The sequence below is a fragment of the Lipotes vexillifer genome, unplaced genomic scaffold (assembly GCF_000442215.2).
Source record: "Lipotes vexillifer unplaced genomic scaffold, Lipotes_vexillifer_v1.1 scaffold458, whole genome shotgun sequence".
Classification (NCBI taxonomy): Eukaryota; Metazoa; Chordata; class Mammalia; order Artiodactyla; family Lipotidae; genus Lipotes; species Lipotes vexillifer.
In genome coordinates this window covers 1,709,834-1,732,304 of record NW_006783957.1, presented here as the reverse complement: position 1 = coordinate 1,732,304, position 22,471 = coordinate 1,709,834, and the positions used below count along the sequence as shown (strand labels likewise).

At 39.4% G+C, this 22,471-nt stretch overlaps 1 protein-coding gene and 1 pseudogene across 1 annotated transcript in view; one reads left to right on the top strand and one right to left on the bottom strand.

The window, feature by feature from the left end:
* Positions 1 to 22,471, top strand: part of CTNND2 (catenin delta 2) — a 950,773-nt gene that overhangs the window by 242,232 nt on the left and 686,070 nt on the right. The gene's annotated exons all lie outside the window — the stretch shown is intronic.
* Positions 5,556 to 22,471, bottom strand: part of LOC103073780 (sialomucin core protein 24-like) — a 19,605-nt pseudogene continuing 2,689 nt past the window's right edge.

The window sequence follows — 22,471 nt, the reverse complement described above, 5'->3', positions numbered from 1 at the left end:
TAACCGCTCCACGGCATGTGGGATCTTCCTGGACCAGGGCACAAACCCATGTCCCCTGCATTGGCAGGCGGACTCTGAACCAGTGCGCCACCAGGGAAGCCCACAAGGGCCACAAGGGTTTTATTTTTACTTAAAATTTTGTTTCATTCCTATTGGAAAAGCTCTTTTAGATTCATCTAGATACAAATTTTTTGTTATCATATATTATGGTACATTCTTAAAAATGAAAGTACAAGTTCCATAAGTTGGTGAAGTATTCCCAAAACTTTTCCACAGTCTCTCTTACGATTCACATTTGATGCTCCGTCATCCGCATCTTAGTTTTCCATGCACAGCCATCCTCAGTGACACTAAAAGTGGTGAGGATACAGAACCTTTTTAAGAAGGGTTTCACGGTTGCTTCTGTGATTGTCTTTCCAGCTCTTGTGACACATCCTGCAAGTTTTCTTTTCTTGATCTCACCAGAATATGTCCCTGGAAGGTTTTCAGATAATAGTCAGAACTGATATTTCTTCCTGAAAGTCCTTCAAGTGTTTTTTGAATGAAACACAGCAGGCCCAAGTTCCCACCTGTGGCAGGACTTGAGAACAGTGCCATGACCACCGTCTGGCTGAAAGTGATTTTAAGAAACTACTGGCTGGAAGATGCATTCTGATGCATTCTGATTTCAGAGATGTTAAGATATGAAAAGTGTGCATCTCAGAATTGTTGGAGTGCAATAATTTTATCATTCACTTCTTTTTGCCACTCTTATTGAGTTTGTATAGTTAAATTAAAAGGTGTTAAATGTCTATCTTATGGGGCTCTGCTTTAAAGCTCATCTGTGTAGGACAGGTTGAAGGCTTTTCTGTCCGTAGGTTTCTGCGGCTCATAGGTCAGTAAGAAAAAAAGTTATCTCTTGAGATGGAGAGCTGTGGGAGACAGCATGATATAGGTTTGAGGTAACCTCTGTGGTGACTGGGACAGAGAATCCAGAACACAAAGAACCTTTAACAGATGCTCTGAGGACCAAAATGGGGTTGTACAGTGGCTCTAGTCCATGTTAGTATGGCACTTTTCTCTCGCAGCATTCAGCAGAAAGGGTAGAAGCAGAGATGTGGGGTTAATCAGAGGTAGAGGTTTTATAAAGCAAGCTTCGAAGGAAAATCTCCTAAGACCCACACTGCTCTTACTTAGTTGAGTTTTGTACGACCACTGCAAAGGGTGACATTGCAAACGGAATCAAGGAAAGAGCAGAGAGGTAAAACCACTTATTGGTTATATTTCTGCATAAGGTGCATATGGATTAAAACAGAAAAAGGGGCTTCCCTGGTGGCGCAGTGCTTGAGAGTCCGCCTGCCGATGCAGGAGACGCGGGTAAATATTACAATATAATTATTAACTTTGACTATACAATCTACATAAATATAAGTGACACAGTCTAAATATTAAGGAATGGATAGGCAAACATTCATATGTATCATGTCTTTTGGGGAATAACTTAATATATTTCTTACAATAAAATGAAATACAATATTTTATTTATGTGGCTGGCAAGCAGGACACTGAGCCATGCTGACAATCAAAAAGCACAAAAGGAGCCTCTGAGAAACCAAATACACTGCTTCATTTTATTTATTAGTTTTATTTATTTTTTAAAAATATCTATTTATTTGGCTGCACTGGGTCTTAGTTGCAGCATGCGGGATCTTTATTTGCAGCATGCAAACTCTCAGTTGTGGCATGTGGGATCTAGTTCCCTGATCTGGGATCGAACCCAGGACCCTGCATTGGGAGCACAGAGTCTTAGCCACTGGACCACTGGGGAAGCCCTACCGCTTCATTTTAAAACAGTGTTTTAGGGGCTTCCTTGGTGGCGCAGTGGTTGAGAACCTGCCTGCCAATGAAGGGGATGTGGGTTCGTGCCCGGGTCCAGGAGGATCCCACATGCCGCGGAGCGGCTGGGCCCGGGAGCCATGGCCGCTGGGCCTGCGCGTCCGGAGCCTGTGCTCCGCAACGGGAGAGGCCACAGCAGTGAGAGGCCCGCGTACCACAAAAAAAACCCAAAAAAACCTGCCCTACAAAATCACAAATCACAGAAAACATAAAGGAAAGTAATATTTCAGATAACAATATGTGGTTAATGAATACAGGCCATGATAGCCTTACATTTCAAAATATGCATGAATCACCAAAAAAAGGTTATAATTGGTAGACTGTGTTTATTAAATAGGGCAAGAATTATAAACATACACTAGAAGATTCTTATTAAAGTATTTGAAATCAGAAAATTGTGATCTTATAGCATTATCCAGAAAAGTCATTTATGCAGTGTTTATGTGCCCCAACAGTCCCAGGTAAAGGACACTGTTTTTTGAGTTCAGGTATCACATTTGGCATTATGAAAGTCTTTAGCAAGTTATGGCAATGAGTAAATAAATGGTATGCTGACTCTCATTTGTTACACATGCTAGAGTTTTCACAAAAAAAAGAAAAAAAAAAAACAGAAAAAGAATATAAATATAGATTTTAAAAGTTCAGACTTGTCTTGCTCCCCCTGCCAGTCTTCTTTGGCTGCAGTTCAGTCTTGTGCCAATTTATAGGTGTTCACATTTTGTGGAACTCTAAGTTCTGTAACCGTTTCAATGACTGAAACCACAAGTGTGTGTAGTGTTTACTTCCCAGGTAACCATATATGAAATGTGTGAGAGCTGCTCCCGGCTGCTTCTAGTGCGTTTGGATTGATCTCATTTGATTCCTAAGCCCTGAGTGAAAATAATCATTCAGTATAGGCAAAGCCTTCTGCCATTTGGATTGTGATTTCTTTCAATCAAAAACACATAACCTTGGGCTGAACAATGAATGCCTTCCTTAAAAATGACCTCTAAATATAATTTATTATAGAATGATTTTAAATGAACTCAGAAGGATTAATCACGACAAGAATGAGGAATAAATTTCTCCTTTTGCCTTTCCTCTGTATTTACAAATGCCAGTTGTTATCTATCCATATTATGGAAATCAGAGGTCTCCTGGGTGATACATAGCTTTCTTTTCCATCGAATATATAGCCCTATTTTGTAGGATGTGGGAGAGCTTTGGTATCCTATAATAATGAAAAATCCAGGAAGTGATAGTCACTGACTGAATGTAAGAATCTCAGTGTTATTGTTTTTTAATAGGTTAGACAGTACCTGTCTTAAAAAAAAAAAAAAAAATAGTAGAAGTTCTTTTTCTTTTTAATCCAACAAACATGTAGGTTTATTTTAAATCAGTTTGGTACATGATACAGATTAGTTTTGCAGTTTTTAATGAACTGAAATAGAAATTTCTAAATACAGCAGTATCTGTGCAACAAATATCTGTAAGGTAAAATAAGGGATTTTAATAGAACTACAATCTGCATGAACAAATCAGATGAAAAATCTGAAAAGGTTTCTATATACCTTCGGGATTAAAAAGAACCCCCAAATTATTAATGGCTCAAGATACTAAACTGCTAAGGGAAGAGGGGAAAAGGCTGTGAGTTCTGTTGTAAGAGCTCTTTTTGTAAAATCTAATTCCATATTATCATTCTGTTAGAGCAGTATTCAAAATTACAGAAGATGAGAGGCTTCATCAACTATATTTTCATAGAAATAGCTATAATGTTAACATTAATGTGTGGCAAGGTATTCCTGTCTAGGTAAATGACAATTATAACATTGTAGCTAATTTTTACCGCTTTGGGAGAATGGAAATTGTGTATATTTTCAACTGAATCTTATATCTTAAAGCACTCACTAAAAACTAATAGCCATGGCACTATATAAAATGTGTGTGCAGTACCAAAAGTATTACTACTGAGGGAAACAAAAATGTGAGGTAAGCCTACCTTTCCCCAAAAACCTTTGAAGCCAGAGATTTTCAACAATTAAGGCACTTGAAAGCATTAGGTCTATATACCAGTGTACAAGTAAAACAAACTTTAGCTGTACCAGCAAGTAAAGAAGAAACAGTAAATCTTCATTTTAAGAACCTTTAATTATCTAAATGTAAGGAATTTGGGCTTCGGAAATGGACCAAAGCAACTTGTCATTTCTTACTATAAAATACTGAAAACCAAGTGCTAAACACAGCCGCTATAGGCTAAAGAAACTAAAACAAAAAACCTTAATGGCCTAGAAAAGCAAAAGCTCATTTTAAACTGATTTAAGCCTCTGAACTAATCCAATGTGTCAAAGGCAGGGAGGGAGTATCCCTCTAAACCTGAAAAAACTAATGCTTCATAAGGAAGCTAAAGAAATAAAAGTATGCATGCTTATCATACTACAGCAATTGAAACTGAGAAGAAGGAAGGGTGGAAAAGGAGAAAGAAAAAGTACAACCTGTTTATCCAGGGCAATCATCATTAAAAATCTACAGTAATCTGATCAACTAAAATTTTTTCTGAAATTACACTGCTCACATTTGCTATCTTAAAACTTAAAATGATTGTCTTGTTTAAAGAGTTAATAAATGATTCTAGAACAACTTCTTTCTTTCTTGCCTTAGAGAAGTTACTTTTCCAGAAAGCTTGGTGGAATTCCTTTTAAGATACAACAGTGTTAGGATAAGTTTTTGAAGTACAAAGGAGAATGTAATTAAATCAACTTTATACTTTTTAACAGCCATAAGCAAAATGTTGGGAGGTTCAGTAGATGAAGGCTTTCGACTTTGTGTAACATCCTTTAAGTTACTCGGGCTTGAAATAAAGTAGGTAAGTTTTCAATTAAATACTAACAGTATGGTATCTAAAAGCAGGTTTACTACTGCTCACATCAACAGTTACATCCTCAGTCCAACCTTTCCCTTCATTAATGTGAAAGAACAAATCACCAACATTTTAAGTTACAGTCTACCTTTCAGTCTGTCTTTTAAGGCACTGTTCTTTATTTTCTCAACGATATAAGGTGCTTTACAAGTATCAGCAATAACCTGCTACACTTTAATGTTTTGTATCCTTTCCCTTCACTTTCTAAAATCTGGAATGTAATTCCTTGTGTGGCATCTTTTCTCTAATGTAGAAAAAATAACTTATCAAGCACAAAATTCTACTCTAAGGATACTAAATTTATAAATTCATTCCACTTATTGCAATTATAGCCCCAAATCCACCTGATTGCTGCTCATTTGGCACATTTTTCTCAATTCTGGTCACTAAACTACATCCCCGAGTTAGCATGAAAATGCAGCTTTCAGGCTTTAAAATGACTACATTTGCATTGCTAAAAGAGTCATGAGGTCGTCTGTGCAGGACAATGTTTTCCATCGCTTATAGAGTTAACATTTGGCATGTCAAGAAGAGAGAACTTAATCACACAGCAGCAGCCATTTAAAATAAAAGAAGACAGCCACAAGCATTCATGCAGGATATTTTAAATATTCCCGTTGAGCAAATAGATTTAACTGGTTTCTCTTCAAGGGCGATGCTCCTATATGCATCCTTTGAAAAATTAAAGATCCTAGAATAGCGTCTCCCATGTGGCACATCTTGAAAGAGAATATTTTGGTTTCAGTGAGTTACACAGCAGTCCGTGTTAACTTAGCGGGTCTGTTTACAGAGTGCGGTAGTTTCGTTCTTTCGATTTGCAGAATTTATAGAGAAAGAAAATTACAGCCTGCACACCCAAGACAAGGACAGTTCCTCCAACGAAACTGGCTGCCCCAAAGGTAGACTTGCGCACAGGTTGTGAAGTCGGAGTTGAAGTTGGTATCCGTTGTACCTGATGTAGTAGCCGTGGTGCAGGCTGTAGGCGGGGAAGGCGGAGTTGTGGTTTTCGCTGCAGAATTGGTTGGCAATGGTGTGGCAGGGAGACCAGGACAGAATTCTGTGCTGTTCACCACCTTGCCATCGCGAACTGTGGGATTATCTGAACAGTAGCTTTTACCTTTGCATTCTGGCCCCAAGCGGGTAGCGTTAGCATCATTAGCATCATCCGCGTCAAAACAGGAAACACCGTGCTGCTGCTCTCACAGATTTCTGAGGCTGGAGTGGTGCCCGGCGGGAGCGGCGTCGGCGGCGGCGCCGGGGCTGTGCTGGTGGTAGTCGGTAAAGCCGCGGGTGTAGTCGCTCTTGCGGCCAGGGTGGTGGTGTGGGCCGCGCTCATCCCGCAGAGCGCTGCTAGGCAGCCGGCGGCCGAAAGCCACGGGCGCGGCCGACGCGCTGGCCTTCGAGCGAAGGCTGGGACACCCAAGGTTGCATCCGTCCCTCACAAGTTCTTTTACTAGAGAAAAACTAGAGGCATAACCCCTAAAGTGGAATAGGATGTCTAATGCAAAATTATTCATTTAAAATTTGGGGGAGGTGCTAACCCAAACAGTTTTTTAAAAGCATAGAAAAGGATGCATTTTGCATATTGAGGAACAAAACCTAGCTTTATTTTGATGACTTCCCTGAATAACCCAAGATGATCAACTGATAATCGTTGGAATTTATAACTTTTCAAACAGGTTAGCAAGAAAATATACAAAAACCAATGCTTTCCTGTAGACTAGCAATAACAAGATAAAAATAGATTGAGAAAAGTTTCACTGGTAAATATCAATAATATATGAACAGGTAGAAATATAGTACTTTACCCATGATTTGAGAGGTAAATCTGAGAACTTAGTAGCCAAAGTCATGGGTTCTGGAGCCAAGAGAGTGTAATAAAAATACCAGCTTTGTCACTCACTGGCTATGTAATGCGAAGTCATTTAATGTGAAGAGCCATCTCTGTGCTTCGGTTCCCTATCTGTGAAATGGAAATAATAACAAGGCCAACACCATAGGGTCATGGTGAGAATTAAAGTAGTTAATATTTGCAAAGCATTTAAACAATGTCTACAGTGTGGTCAGTACTCTGTAAATATTACTTCTATTGACAATATAAAACTTTACTGAAGAACATAAATAAATAATTGGATAAAGAATAATCATAATACTGAATAGGAAGACTTAGCATTCAACACTGTCAGTCCTTCCCAAATAAATCTAGAGATTTCATCCAAATCTGAGCCCAGTCTCAACAAGAGTTTTTATAATGGAAGTGATGCCCTGTAGTCATACATGGCACAAGTTCTAGAATCAGACAGCCTGCGTTCCTTCCTTAATGGTTCCAGTGATTGTTCTCCTAATCTGTAAAGTCAGTGTAATGATGAAGTATATCTCTTAAGATTAAATTTGATGATCCATGTCAATAAAGCCTTTGACCCAGTGTCTGACCCATGGAAAGCAATTTGCAAGTAAAAGTTGACTGTTATTAATATTTGGGGGGGAAAGTGTTTTACTAAAGAAATAATTGTACAAGAGTAGAAAAGTGATTTTTTTTTTTTTTTTTTTTTAACTAAGGGAAGGAGGGAAAAGGGCAATGACTCAGGGAGATTATTCTAGACAGGAAACTGCGTTCTCTTTCTACAGCAGTTAGAACAGTGCGGCACAGGCTCAAAGATGAGCAGGTGAACAGAGCTGAAGATGAAATATCTAAACAGATGACAGTAATAATCTACAGGAGGAATTAAAGATCTGCTCTGTATCAGTACTCTTTTGAGCAGTTTACATGTAAATTAATCACAACACTGGAAGATACTATTGTTGTTACCCCTGAATTACAGAGGCACAGGGAGGTTAAGTGACCTGCCCGAGGACTAGTGAGTGTCAGTGTGGAGCTGGCCCTAGAGTCCACACTCTTCTCCACGCCCTAGGAGATTTTACTCTTTGTAGAGCTGAAATGTTAGATCATGGGAGAATATTTAAAGAGTTTGATAAATAGTGCTAGGATAACTAACCAACTGGAAAAATATATATATATATATATATATATATATATATATATATATATATATCTTCTCTCTTCCCTTCTTTCTCCCTTGGGGAGAGAGGGATATATATATATATATATATATATATATATATATATTTCGCCTTTCCAAATTGATTAAAGATTTCAGCATGCTAAGTAAATCTAAATAAACTTGGAAGAAATCATCATGGGAAGGACTTTCCAAAGTGTAGCAAGGTGTAAATCTGAACGCAGATGGGTCTGTTGATTCCTCGTTGAGAAATGGATGGGTCTTCATTGGCATCAGTTAGCAAGAGTCGATAAGCTTGGAGAAAGGGGCTTTTGAAGCAGATGTCTGTGCAACCATCCCTAAAAAATGAGAGCTGAGGCATGGGGGTTAACAGAGCAGGACAAAACTGCCTGGCCTTGGTGGCTTCTGTATGGAGAGAAAACCCAGGAAGAATCTAATTCCATCCAGTTCAGTTCATCTCAGTAACATGAGCACCTGTTGTGTGCACTGTGTAGTGTTGCAAACACAGTGTGGAAAAAAATCAGCACTTTCTCTGTCCTCATGGGGCCAGTTTACAGTCAACTGAGAGAGACAAAACAATTGTGTAAGAAATTATAATACAGTGTGTTAAGTGCCGTGATAGAAGTTCAGGCTGTTTTGAATAAGAAGGGCACTTAATCCAGATTTAGCATTTATAGAAGGCTTCCCAGAGAAAACAATATCTAGGCTAAGATCTCAAAGTTAAGTAAGATGTAGCCAAGCATGCCTGCTCCTTTTCCTATGCCTATTTGTGAACACAACCATATTTTATCCAGGTAGCAAAGGCAGAAACCTGGACTTCTAAGGAAATAGGCAAATAAACAACTAGATATATAGGCTCCAAATCAGTAGCAAGATTGGACGGATGTGTAGAACGCAGGCATCATCAAGCCAGCTGCTAGTGATGGAAAACACGTGAGAAGAGATTATCAAGGGACAGAGTGTAGAGTTGGCACAGGTCCTAAAGCAGCACCCCGAGTCACCACCAGTTCTGGGACAGACAGAGAAACCCAGAAAGTATAGTGGGAAAGGGGAAAAATCATATAGAAAAACACTAGGAGAGTGAGGTGTCCTGGAAACCAGCGGAAGAGGATTTCAGACTTACAGGAGAGGTGAAGTGAGATTATCACTGATGAGCAGAAGGTTGGTGTGAGAGCTCTGTCCGCAGAGGAGTTCACGTGGAAGCCAGACCACGGTGGGCAGAGTGATGGATGGAGAGGAGGGGCCAGGTGACTGGGGACCTAGAAGTACTGTAGCGAGAGCTGGGGTTGGATTCCCTGCAGCATGGGTTCTCAGGAACAGCAGTCTGTGCATTTGGGCTATTTTTCCAGCGGAAATCAAATAGTTGGAACTCAGACATGGAGAAGGCAGGCAGCCTAATTGGATGTTTTGCCAGACTAGTAATGAAAGGAAATGGACAAGGGATTTAGAGGTCCTTGAGGAAAGCTGGCTGAGGGTTTTAATACAGCGGGGAGTTCAGCTAAGGAATGACGGGAGTGAAGAGCACTAGAGATGCTGGATAGGCAGAAATGGTAATGGGACAGGCCAGTCATCACGGGTCGAGTCGCCCATGAGCACAGGAGTGATTTTACCAGACCTAACGGATTGGAGGTGCTGGAAGAATAGAAGGCTGAAGTGGACTAGAAGACAGAAAAGGAGAAGCCTGTTTTTACGAGGCTCCCCTGGACTCTGCGACCTGGGCACACACTGCTTTGGCATCCTGGAGACATTGTGAGGGGGGTCGGGAGAGACAGTCAGTTCTAAGGAGAGTGCCTAGTGTGCACGGGGACCAAAGAGACCAGACTTCAAGTGTCAGCAGCTCTGTGAGCATGGAGGGACAGCACCTGGGACCAGGATGCACCTTTTTTTTTTTTTTTTTTTAAAAAAAGAGAGGGCTGGGAAATTCCTTCTCTGTTTTTTTTTTTGGGGTTTTTTTTGCGGTACGCGGGCCTCTCACTGTTGTGGCCTCTCCCGTTGCGGAGCACAGGCTCCGGACACGCAGGCTCAGCGGCCGTGGCTCACGGGCCCAGCCACTCCGCGGCACGTGAGATCTTCCCGGACCGGGGCACGAACCCGCATCCCCTGCATCGGCAGGCGGACTCTCAACCACTGCGCCACCAGGGAAGCCCCAGGATGCACCTTTGGCATCTAAGGGTTTGACTGCATTAGGAGGTCAGGCAGTGTTATCCTTGGACATCCTCAGGAAGGCTGGGTCAGTAGGCTTATTCCTCTGGTGAGCTCAGGAGGTATGAAACTGCAGAGAAGACTCCTACCTCAGCAGATCGGAGCAAAAAGACAAATTGAACAAAAATATTATTAAATATTGAATAAAGAAAATTGGATCCCAAGATGTGGAAAGCCAAGAATTTCCACACATGTTTGGCAAAATGTGAATTGAAGATCATTTGAAAATACATGTCACAAGTTTTAAATTAGGACATGAGGAATTCCACTGTGGGAAATTTATTCTGAGAAAAATGTTCTGGCAATTTGTGTTTCAAGGTCTGTTTCAGTGAAATGGTTAAGGGAGGGTTAAAGAAAACTGACCCTCCTGGATTTGGATCTCAGCTTTGCCACCTACTATTCTTGATGACCTTGGGCAATTCCTCTGTCTCTCTAATTCTCACTTTTCATTATCAGTAAAATGGGTACATTAGTACTGACTACTTAGAAAGTTTTGAGGGACACTATGATGACACACATAAAACCCTGAACACAGAAGCTGAGATATCACATGGTAAGTCCTCAGTTTATTTTAATCATGCTAAAAACAGAAAAAAAAAAAGAAAAAAGCAGAGGGAGAGGAGAGAACTGAGAAAAAGAAAAGGGAAGAGAAGAAATCATTCACAGCCTACTGGTGAAATAAAATACAGTGTATTGAGAAGATGAATACTATATTATATATTTATGCATATTGACAAGAACAGTTGTGGGAAACAGATTTTTTAATTTTACAAAAGCAGATTATGAAACTAGATAAATAGTATTATCCCATTTTTTTAAAATTTGAACATGATTAATTTTTATAACATAATTATTGATACAGATGTAGTTTTTATTGTATTATTTTCATAGGTGGTGTGATGATTATTTCCTTCTTAATATTGTTTACTTTTCTGAATATTTTATGGTAAGGAGGTAATAATTAGATGATCAGTAAGCACACGAAAATTTTTATTTTCCTGTTTCTAAAAAGGAAACTACTACAAGTGAACGAGTAATACAGAAAATGTGTCTGGAAGTGCTACAGACTTTTTCTTAATTACTGCACCAGAAGACAGTCCCAATCTATTGAAAGACTATAATGATTATTATTGACATATTCAAATATCTCAATAAAGAATTGTTCATATATGGTTTAATTTAGCACAAATAACTACAGGAAATGATTTTAATGTCTCTTCTTTTAAAAAATGCTATGAAGAGCAAAATTTCTTGGTATAATGTTATGTTATATATACCTGTTTCATATTCTGCTGGGTCATAGTGTAATAAATATATGGAAGGAATCATTATAGCTTGGAGTTTGTATATCAGAGAAAATTAATAGTTTGCTTCTTGATGGTTTTATAACACATCTACTAGGTTTCTGCCATCAAACTAAATTACTTCTGTCATATCTCTACTTGAAAAAAGTACCCATTGAGTTTATTTTAATATTTAACCTCAGGTTGATTTATAGGTGACAAGTATCAGTTGTCTAATTTTATGCATGAAGGGCCAATACAATGATAGACAGTCATGACTGATGTCCTCTGTCATTATGTATTTATAAAACCAGCAGAATTTAAAAAAAATTACATTGCGGGGTATCATTCACACAATTTAAGTGTTGCTGTAGTTAGAAGTAACAATTACAGTTGTTTACCTAAAACATGTTCCAGATATTTACAGCCATAAAATAAGTTAATGTATTGCCATACATATTACACAAAGTGACACTTTGGTATCTGTGTTCTCTATCTGGCATGATGTGTTCCTATCAGCCTTTCAGATCCTATTATCTAGGTTGTTTTCACTTTTTCCTGTTGATCCATTTATTGATTCAACTATTAATGAACCTGTTCCCACTGTGGAGAAGATGGCCAAAAGTAACAAAGTTGGACTCTAGACTAAGTGATTTTCTTGTACACTTCGTACACTGAATATTTAAGAAACAAAATCTAGGGGCTGCTTCCCATCATCGGCCTATCTTGTGTATTTGACCACTGGAGTGGGTCATTTTTTAACATTCCCTCCTCTAGACAAAAAGTTATTTCCAATAATGATTATGAAATCAGATGAATAATAGTTATGACCAGAGAAAAGGTGAAATTGAAAATTTCTTTGATTGTACTTTTATGTATGTTCAGGCTGGTAAAAATCAAATATAATGGTAAAAAGGAAATACGTAATTGTTTCATATTTCTTAGTTACATTAGTGCATTTTTGAGGAAAAAAATAGAAAAGAAACATATTGCTTTTTGGTGTCTCACAGTAATAGATAATATTACAGTTTAATCAACTATATTTCAGTAAAAATTAAAAAATAATACTGCAGTTTAATAAGTTATAAGAGGAATAACAATTTAAAAATAATTTTCTAAAGTTGCAGTTGAAAACAAGTAAAATATTACTTGTATGAACTAAAATTTGCACACACACACACACACACAATTACACCTTACGGTTTGCAATCTGTTTTGCTGTTTTCAATTTGAAACACAAGTAAAATGCCAAGAGCTTACATAGAATATAACTTAAGATCTGCTTCTTTGCCGTTATAATCACTGTCCTATCCTGACTTTGAATCTAAAGGCAGTAGATCCACAATCCTGTAGTACCACAAGGATTGGAGACACAAACTGAATCCAGAGCAAATTCAGGCAATCTGGATCATTACAGACTTTCTCCTGCAATGAATACCTGTGGCTGAGTCGGCAGCTTTTAGGGGTTGACTGATAGCAGGAAGTCATACTGTATATCTTACATACAATTAAAATTTCACAGTAACCACAACAATCATTTAGAATTTAGACCAACAGAAGATTCAGGGCTTGAGAAGTATTTTATCTGTGACATTGCTTAGAGTTGCTGGCACGTGATGTAAAAGAAAAGCATAGTGATTCCAGTTGTGTTTTTTTAATTAAAAAATGCTTTTTTTTTTTTTTTTTTTTGCGGTACGAGTGCCTCTCACCGTTGTGGCCTCTCCCGCTGCGGAGCACAGGCTCCGGACGCGCAGGCCCAGCGGCCGTGGCCCACGGGCCCAACCGCTCCGCGGCATGTGGGATCCTCCCGGACCGGGGCACGAACCCGCGTCCCCTGCATCGGCAGGCGGACTCCCAACCGCTGCGCCACCAGGGAAGCCCAAAAAATGCTTTTTAATTGAAGTATAGTTGATTTACTGTGTTGTGTTAGTTTCAGTTATCAGCAAAGTGATTCAGTTATACATATACATGTATTTATTCATTTGTTTGTTTATTCTTTTTCGGATTCTTTTCCATTACCAGTTGGTTTGTTATTATCATTAAATTCTCCACAAAGTGTATCCTTATTGCCTGTACCTCGGTACTTTGTCCCCAATGTCCCACTCAGGGGAACCCTGCTTCCTCTTCTTTTAAGACCTGGCAGGCCCCCCATCACTTCTTGGCCCTCACCTGCTCACCTTGCCTAGCTCCCCTGCAGGCCTTGTGCATACCAGTTTGGTTTAACCTCAGGGCCTTTGCATTGCTCCTTCCTCTGCCTGGAAAGCTCATCTACTATTCTCTTTAAAAATACTTGATTAGGGGTTTCCCTGGTGGCGCAGTGGTTGAGAGTCTGCCTGCCGATGCAGGGGACACGGGTTCGTGCCCCGGTCTGGGAGGATACCACATGCCGCGGAGCGGCTGGGCCCTTGAGCCATGGCCGCTGGACCTGCGCATCCGGAGCCTGTGCTCCGCAACGGGCAAGGCCACAGCAGTGAGAGACCCGTGTAAAAAAAAAAAAAAAAAAAAAAAACTTGATTAGCATTTCCAGCAGACTATATAGTTTGTTATAATAATCATTATTTATTTTCTGCCTCCTGCTGCTAGTATCTAAGTTCCATGAGGACAGGGATTTTTGTGTGTTTTCATCACTGAAGTTGTCCAAACACCTGGGCAATATCTGATACATAATGGTACTCAATCAGTATTTGTTGAGTAGCTACCCCTTGATTTTTACTATGTGTAATTGGGATACAAAGTTGTTTTCAAAGCCTTGTGTCTTTTTTTCACTTTTAAGAAAAATTTCCCCTGGCCTTACATGTCAATCTTGTGCAATTTAATATCCACTGAGGACAGCAAACAACAATTACATTAAGCCTTATGAGAGAAGGATGTGATTGTATCATGCCCCATAAAGAAGAGGCTATTGGGAAGATAATGGGATCAATGAATAGCTTTATCATTTTAAACATATAAATTCTTTTATGATACCTGAATGAATTCTTTGAATAACCTTGTGAGTGAGGGGAAAAAAAAATTTTTTTTTCCTTTATTCTTGTTCTGAGAAGGAAATAGATGCCAAAAGAGATTGAATGACTTTTCTGATAGGACATGGACAGTCATAGCAGAAGTGAGATCAGAGTAGAGTTTATCTTATTCCTGGACGAGTGATGTTTCCAATGTATGCTTTTAACCCTCACATTGCACACAGTAGGGCAAAATGTCTGAGAGAATTAAGAGGTGCCTAGCTGATGATTCTATACTGTTAAAGAATCAAACTGTTCAGTAATTTCACATGGAATCGTAAAAGGGGAGGATGGCTCACCTTTTCCAAAATCCTGTACCTTGTACTCAGAATGGACTTGAATCCATTCATGGTTACCTTTAGAAAAACCTCTGCCCAACACCTTGAACTCAGTCACGCATCTCATAGTAAACACTTGATTTTTTAAAAATATAAATGCTACACTCAGTAAAAGTTAAGTACTTTTAAGGTTTGCTGTTAATGCTGTGTGACTCTGGCATTTATCACTCCATTGATCAGCAGAATTGATGTGGTTCATTATCCCTTTATCACACCATTGATTGTCACAGGTGATTGGGCTCATTTTTCCTTATGGGAACTCTGTCCAAGAGAATGACTTTGATAAACTGAAATGACTGGTTTTCACCCAATGATGTCTCAGTAGCTAGGTAATATCTCAGTAGCTAGGAAGCCTTAAAAATATAAATTTAAAATAATATGATAGTAATTGCTGGTACCACACTGCCTTATTATGTACAAGATCCCTGCTCTTATAGCTCAGATCTCTCATGCCATGTTGGTACAGGTGTTTGGTGAGGAAGGTATAGTGCTTTCTTTTATATGGCTGGGGGTCCCGGGTATGGGGAATTCAGGACTTAATAAGGGGGTGCTGTTGAGGTTTGAACCCAGACATGTGTGACTCCATGTTCTGGTCTTTTAGCCATTATTCACAGATATAAATGTATGCTTTTTTTTTCTTGTAGTGTAACGCTGTATCTATTTATAGATAAGTCCATTAAATGCCAGGGATTCAAACTTAGTGTGTAGCATCCCTAAGGCATTGTTAATTGCTAAGGAAATGTCCATGATTTTTGCAAAGCTGTGGCAATTCTATTCATTAAGTGAATTTTATATAACCCTTAGTATAATTAGTGATAAAAAGAGACAGTCTGTGACTACACATAATTTATGTGCATAATAAAGTCACCATTGGCCTTGAATTACTTATGTCTTTTTCCTTCTATTTTGCAATTTGTTCCAAAGAATTGCTTGTGAAATGATTTTTTTTTTTTTTTTACTGTGACATTCTGAAGAAAGTGTTATATCACTAGAGCAGTCAGATAGTATGAGGAAAGCATGTGTCTTTTTAATATGATTTCTGAACAAGGAGATTTCATCTTCAGGCCTAAAGTTTGTTTTTCCTTTCAATATGCAGTGGTACCCAGGAGGTTCTTCACTCTCAAGGCAGGCCTTGGGTTTTGTCTTTTGTTGAAGCAACATGTAGTATCATAGGTAATAACTCGTTCAAGACTCTATTGAGAGAGATCTGAACTTTAATCAATTTCTCTTTAGTTTCCATGCTGAGAAAAGGAAAATGTGTTCTGTGAAACCTTAAGCCTCTTAAATGCTGCGAGGAAAAATAGATCCTATGGTTAAGTAATTTGGGGAAATGGTACATAAGATAGCTCTGTCTTGGAGATTATTAAGGTACATTAGCCTATTAGAGATTTCAATACATTTAAGTTTGCTCTACATAGGATTTTCCATATTATTGAGAAATGGATTTTTTTTTTGTATGTAACAATGACTGATATCCAGTGGAACTAGTGGTAATAAGGGTAATATTGTATTAAAGACAAGATGCTGTAGCAGTGAGCCTATTTATTATTTAAGTTAAGGGTATTCTTTTGGGCTCTGAGACAGCTGATCTTTTATAACACTTAAGGATTGACTAAGTGTTGTATAATCAGTGCTTCTCAAACTTGACAGTCCACGTGAATCACCTGGTGATCTTACTAATGTAGATTGATTGAGTAGGTCTTGTGGTGGGACTCAAGTTTCTAAGAAGCTTCTAGAAGCTTCTGGTATGAGGACAATACTCGGAGTAGCAAGAATTCAGATCAAGGCTCTCATCCTTGGCACTACTGACAATTTGGGCATCACTGTCGTGTGTGGTGTCCTGTACATAGTAGGATGCGTAGTCCTGTTGCTGGCCTCTATCCACTAGATGACTATGTAGCACCTCCTCACTCAGTTTTGTTTTGTTTTTTTGCGGTACATGGGCCTCTCACTGTTGTGGCCTCTCCCATTGCGGAGCACAGGCTCCGGACGGGCAGGCTCAGCGGCCATGGCTCACGGACCCAGCCACTCCGCGGCATGTGGGATCCTCCCGGACCGGGGCACGAACCTGTGTCCCCTGCATCGGCAGGCAGACTCTCAACCACTGTGCCATGAGGGAAGCCCCTCACTCAGTTTTGACAGTCAAAAACGTCTACAGACATTGCCATATACTGCTTGGAGGAAGAATCGCCCTCTTTGAAAGCCACTGATTACGATAGTTTGTACTGAGATGATGTGCTATCTCTGATTTCTCAAATCTTTCTTTTCAGTTCCAGTGGAAATAATTGGCCCAAACCAGGATATTTAAATTGTCATAGATCATGGAAGTGTTTTCTTCTTAAAAAGCAATAAGAAAGTAGCCTTTTGCAAAATTGGGGTTACTGGCAAGAGAGTAGTCGGCACCCATGTTCTGTTCAGTTATAGGGATGGTTGGTGTGCAGTTAACGACTTTTTTCCAGGGAACATGTTTATAATTCAAATGGACTTTGTAGAACTGAAGAACTAAATGGGAATTCAGCAAATTTAAGGACGTATGCAGAGCTAACGAAGAGAATGAAGGCATCCAGTGTATTGCTAGAGTACCAGTTATACCTTAGACTAATGCTAGCGCTTCTTGCTAATTTTTAAAGTGACAGTAGAATTGAGGCAAAAATAAAAGATTAGGAAACATAATATAAAATGCCAAAAATTAGTGTTGATAGCTTTCTGAGGAACTGGATTCTCTAGTGAGGGAGTCCTGGGCAGAACTTTTGGGAATGGATCATTCAGTCTGGAGGCATCCTTTTTTAAAAGTTTTTTTGACTATTATTATTATTATTATTTTTTACTATAGTATAGTTGATTTACAATATTGTGTTAGTTTCAGGTATACAGCAAAGTGATTCGGTTATACATATATATGTATATATCTATATTCTTTTTTTTCAATTATTTTCCATTATAGTTTATTATAAGATATTATAGTTCCCTGTGCTATACAGTAAATCCTTGTTGTTTATCTATTTTATATACAGTAGTGTGCATCTGTTAATCCTATACTCCCAATTTATCCCTCCCCCCTTTCCTTTTTGGTAACCATAAGTTTATTTTCTATAACTGTAAGTCAATTTCTGTTTTGTAAATACATTCGTTTATACTATATTTTAGATTCCACATATAAGTGATATAATATCATATTTGCCTTCCTCTGACTTACTTCACTTAGTATGATAATCTCTAGGTCCATCCATGTTGCTGCAAATGGCATTATTTCATTCTTTTTTATGGCTGAGTAATATTGTATACATGTACCACATCTTTATCCATTCATCTGTCAATGGACATTTAGGTTGCTTCCATGTCTTGGCTATTGTGAATAGTGCTGCTATGAATATTGGGGTGCAAATACCTTTTCGAATTAGAGTTTTCATCTTTTCTGGGTATATGCCCAGGAGTAGCATTGCTGGATCATATGGTGGCTCTATGTTTAGTTTTTTAAGGAACTGTGTGCATATTCTTTACAGAGCCATAGAGAAGAGATGTGCTGTAGCCAGACCTGGACATTAGTGTGCTGTAGCCATTAATCTCCAGGAGGGGGCAAATGCTACCCCCTCATCTAATCTAAAGTTCTCAGAATACATTCACAAAACTTTAAAAAGTCTGAAGTGAATTCATTTGAATTAAAAGAGAGAGAGAGAGCTAGAGAGGCTATTATCTTTTCTCATTAAAATCAAAGACTCTGGAGACCAGTTCTTTACATTAGATTTTACTGATGCCTTGTTCTCAGGTACTACTTTTCTTAAGCAGATTAGCCTATATCCTTCTATGTATTTCTTCTCTGGGCCCCAGTGTCCTTCCCTATAAACTTTACAGCTACGAAATTAAATGGCTGTCTTTTTATTCTGATTTCCATCTGTTTGAGGTAGTGACTCCTTTTTCTGCTGGTGTCCCTTTTTTTCCCCATAGTTTTCTAGATCATGATACTATTTATTCCTAGTACAGTCCACCTGCACCTTGGAACCCCGAGAAATAAGTTCTAAATGCATAAAAGTCCATGTGAGGAATCGCCTCCAGCTTCTAAGCGGAAGGTCATTGCTTGCTGTTTATGCTGTCTCCACGGCTCTTTCTTCATGCTCCATTCAGCACCAGGGTGCAAGCCTTCAGCTTGCTCTCTGCGTGGATTGATAAACAGATTTGCTCCAAGTGGACGCACTCCAGCTGGTTGCTAAGATGACACACTTTATAATGTTTCAGAAGTATCTTCCAAACTCGAACATTGGACCTGATTTTCTTTAAGAGAGTTCCACTGTTTCAGGCAGTAGAGGTGGGTTGTCAAGTTGTACTGGAGGGTGGGATATAATCAAGAGGGGGTAGAAATACTCACCGATGGTTGCCTGCACTGTCATCACTGCCTCTTATTAGTGGATATTAGTCATTGGCACAACTTCCTCCACCCCAAGTCTATATTCCCTTTCTAGTAAAAGTTTTATCTCCATAATTACTGAGGAAAGGAAATCTCTGCTATAACCGCTATCTAGATGGAGATAGCAAAGCAGTATGACCCTTCACAAAAATTACTTCCTACTTTAATAGATATTTCATCCCAGAATGGGAAGAAGGGGAAGGCAAAGCTGATATTTCCTGTAGAATGATCCTGGGGCAAAAGTAGATTTGAGATTGGCAGTAGTTACAGCTATAAAAGAGTCTATAGCCAACTTATAAAGAGTTGTGTTTGTGTGTGTGTGTGTGTGTGTGTGTGTGTGTGTGTAATTTCCATTGGAAGTGTAATATACATGCTAAATTGATTATGCATCAAAGGATCATTTGTAGTTTTCATTGAAGGGGCAGGTTTTTCTCATTTTTCTTTCATCTCCTTTAAACTCCATTAAGGTGATAGTAGAAACATGAATGAATGGGGATTAAACTAGTGATGTTGTGTTCTTCATGTCCTCAGAACATGAAGAATTCGAACACAGTTCTAGAAGACCGCAAATTAGCAGAAGAGCTTTGATTTATGACATCAAGTAGAGGACAGAGAAATTCAGAATGCTTGCAGAAAAGCTGGCACCCAGGATGAGGGAGGGCTGGAAACTGGGAGGTGATCTGCTGATCTGCTGGCAGAACCCAGAGAGGCTCCAGGTCCCGGACAGGAGATCTGCAAGGCAAGACCAAAAAGGGGTCTGAAAACAAGGGGTTAAAAAAATAGCCTAACTACCTTATAAGAAGAGAAAGCAAGCTCTTTCCTGTGAGGAATGTCAGGAGCTGATTTACTAAAGTACAGTCATAGAAACAGGAAAAGAAATGAATGTTAGAAATAAGATGAGCATATTAACCGTGTTGAGATGTGGCTGAGTTGTGGTGATTCTGAAAAAGAATTTGGAGAACTGTAGATGTTAACAATAGAAATGTATTATCCCTGACATCCCTTCAGAAATAATGAAAATTCTATCCTCCCAATCTCAACTCTTAAAGCGCCTGTGGAATTATTTCAGTACATAATAAACAAGGCCCTGGTGAGCTCCATTTCTGCCCCTGCATCTCCTCCCTCCCCCAAGCTTCCTGCTCTCTTGTTTCCTTCCTGCTTAGGAGGTGACCTTAAGACTCCAATTTCTCATCTTCTATCCAGTTATTACCCCTTTCTCAGGGGGGGTCCGTTCTCCTTTTTAAAGATAACATTTAATCACACTCCTCCACCCTCTTTCCTGTCCATATTCTTCTGAATCTTGCTTCATAACTTATTCTTCCTCAAATTTTAAACAACACTCTTCCTATTGCTCCATATTCTTTGCCTAAAAATGTGCCCAAATCATTGCCTCCACCCTATATTTATAGGGGAAAAAAATCTTTGATTTTTTTCTTTTCAAGCTATCTTTCCCTTGCTGTTACCACCAAATGTCTTGAAAGGGTGCTGTACACTCTTTGCCTCTAATTCCTCATTTCCTATTGATCTTTCAACCTCTTGGCTCAATCTTCTGCCCACAATATGACATTCAAACTGCTCTAAAGGCTCATGATCTCCAGGCTGCCAAAATAATAGCCTCCTTTTGTTTCTTAACCTATTGACATAGTCACAGCATCTAATACTGTGGGCTGCACATTTAGGAAACTGTTTTCATCCTGAATTTTCTTGAAAATTCTTCTCATTTCAAGCACTGGTTCATTTTCTTCCATCTTTCCCTTAAATATTACAATGCCCGTAATTCTACCCTGATCCTCTTGCCACTATTCGTGTACTTTCTGGGTCATTTCGTCTTACCTTCTCTTCAACTACCACCTACTTAAAACAGTAAAATATTTAACTTTCCTGACCTGTCTTTCAAAATTCAGTGCATAGAGTGCATAGAAACTGCAACCATTGAGAACTCAGCCTCTCTTGGGAGAGAATCCTGGTTTGTCACCTCTCCTCTTCCAGAGTATCAGGAGGACTGCAGAGATGGTACACAGGATTGGGACTAAGAAGAAAAAAGGAGACTATCCATGCATTTTACATCCCCATGAAGTGGAAGGGAAAAGTGCTTATCTACTTCCTGCTGCCCAAAGTCCCAAGATGTGAATTCTCCAGAGAATCCATTGTGAAGTTTATGAGTACCTTCAAGAAGAGGAAACAGCTGCCCTGCTCATGGCTCTGTATCTGTGAGCCTGTGGTACTGCTCTGTTCCACTGGGGCTAAAAAATAATTGGAAAAATATGATACTAGGTACAACCAGATAAAGAAAGGATAAAGTTCTCTTTTTCTGGTGAGGGTATGGTTCCTTGAAGGTAGAGAAGATTGATCCCATTGTAGCCAAAGGCCCAAGAGTTGGGAAAGGAAGATAGATGAGATTGGGGGCTACAAAAGCATAAGACAGAGTTGTGTGCAGCAGAAGCATGAGTCTGATTCTGTCGGCCGGATATTGGATTAACAAGGTACCTGGGTTTCACAGGTCATTCCCAGGGGGTGCTGCCTGGCACCATGTCCCTTATGTGTTCTCAGCCTCCACCAACTCTCACAACGATATTTCTCAAGTTGCTGGGTGTGCCATGATAACCAGCACAAGGGGGATATCCATCTTTTCACTATGATTGGAATTCCGTGGTAGAATCGTTCTTGTTGTTGTCAAACCCAAGTTCGTGTGGCCGACACACAGTGAGGCCAAACAAACTGACACATTGGAGTCTTGTGCAGAGAAAGGTTTATTGCGAGGGCGAAGCAAGGACTATGGGTGGCTCATGCTCAAAAGACCTGAACTCTCCAATGGTTTTCAGGCAAGAGTTTTTAAAGGCAAATTTTGGGGGGAGGGCTGCAGGGTGTGTGACTTTCTTCTGATTGGTTGGTGGTGAGGTAACAGGGTGGTGCTTCAGGAATCTCAATCATCAGCCTTCTGGTTCCAACCAGTCTGAGGTCCACATGCTTGTGCTCAGCCTGAAGTTACCATCCCCCACCTGGGTGGGGGCCTTGGTTCCTGTAGAAGAACTCAGAGATATGTTTCAGATTGTTATGTTTATCCCCTGTGGAGGAGCTAGGCCTCTGCTTTATGCTGCATTATTGTTTCTTGACTGCTTTTCCTTTGTTTCTGTGTTCCTTCACTTCCCTGATTAGTAACTGTTTGAATTTTCCCTTTAGAACATAGGGAAGGTCTGCAAACAAGAAATGAGGGACACAGAAAGGCTTTTGTACCTGGGAGGGCCCTACAGGGACCTGCTTGATTTCAATCCTCTGTTTTCTTTGTTACTCCTCAATCTTGAGGGAAAACATGTGAGGGACAAGAAAGGGAATAAAGTTTTGGACACAGAGGTTAATTATAAACTCAGCATAGAACTTGGCTTTAGGAAGACTGGACTTCGTTGTGTTTACAAATAATTACCCACTTTCAATGACAGCTTCATAAACAAACAC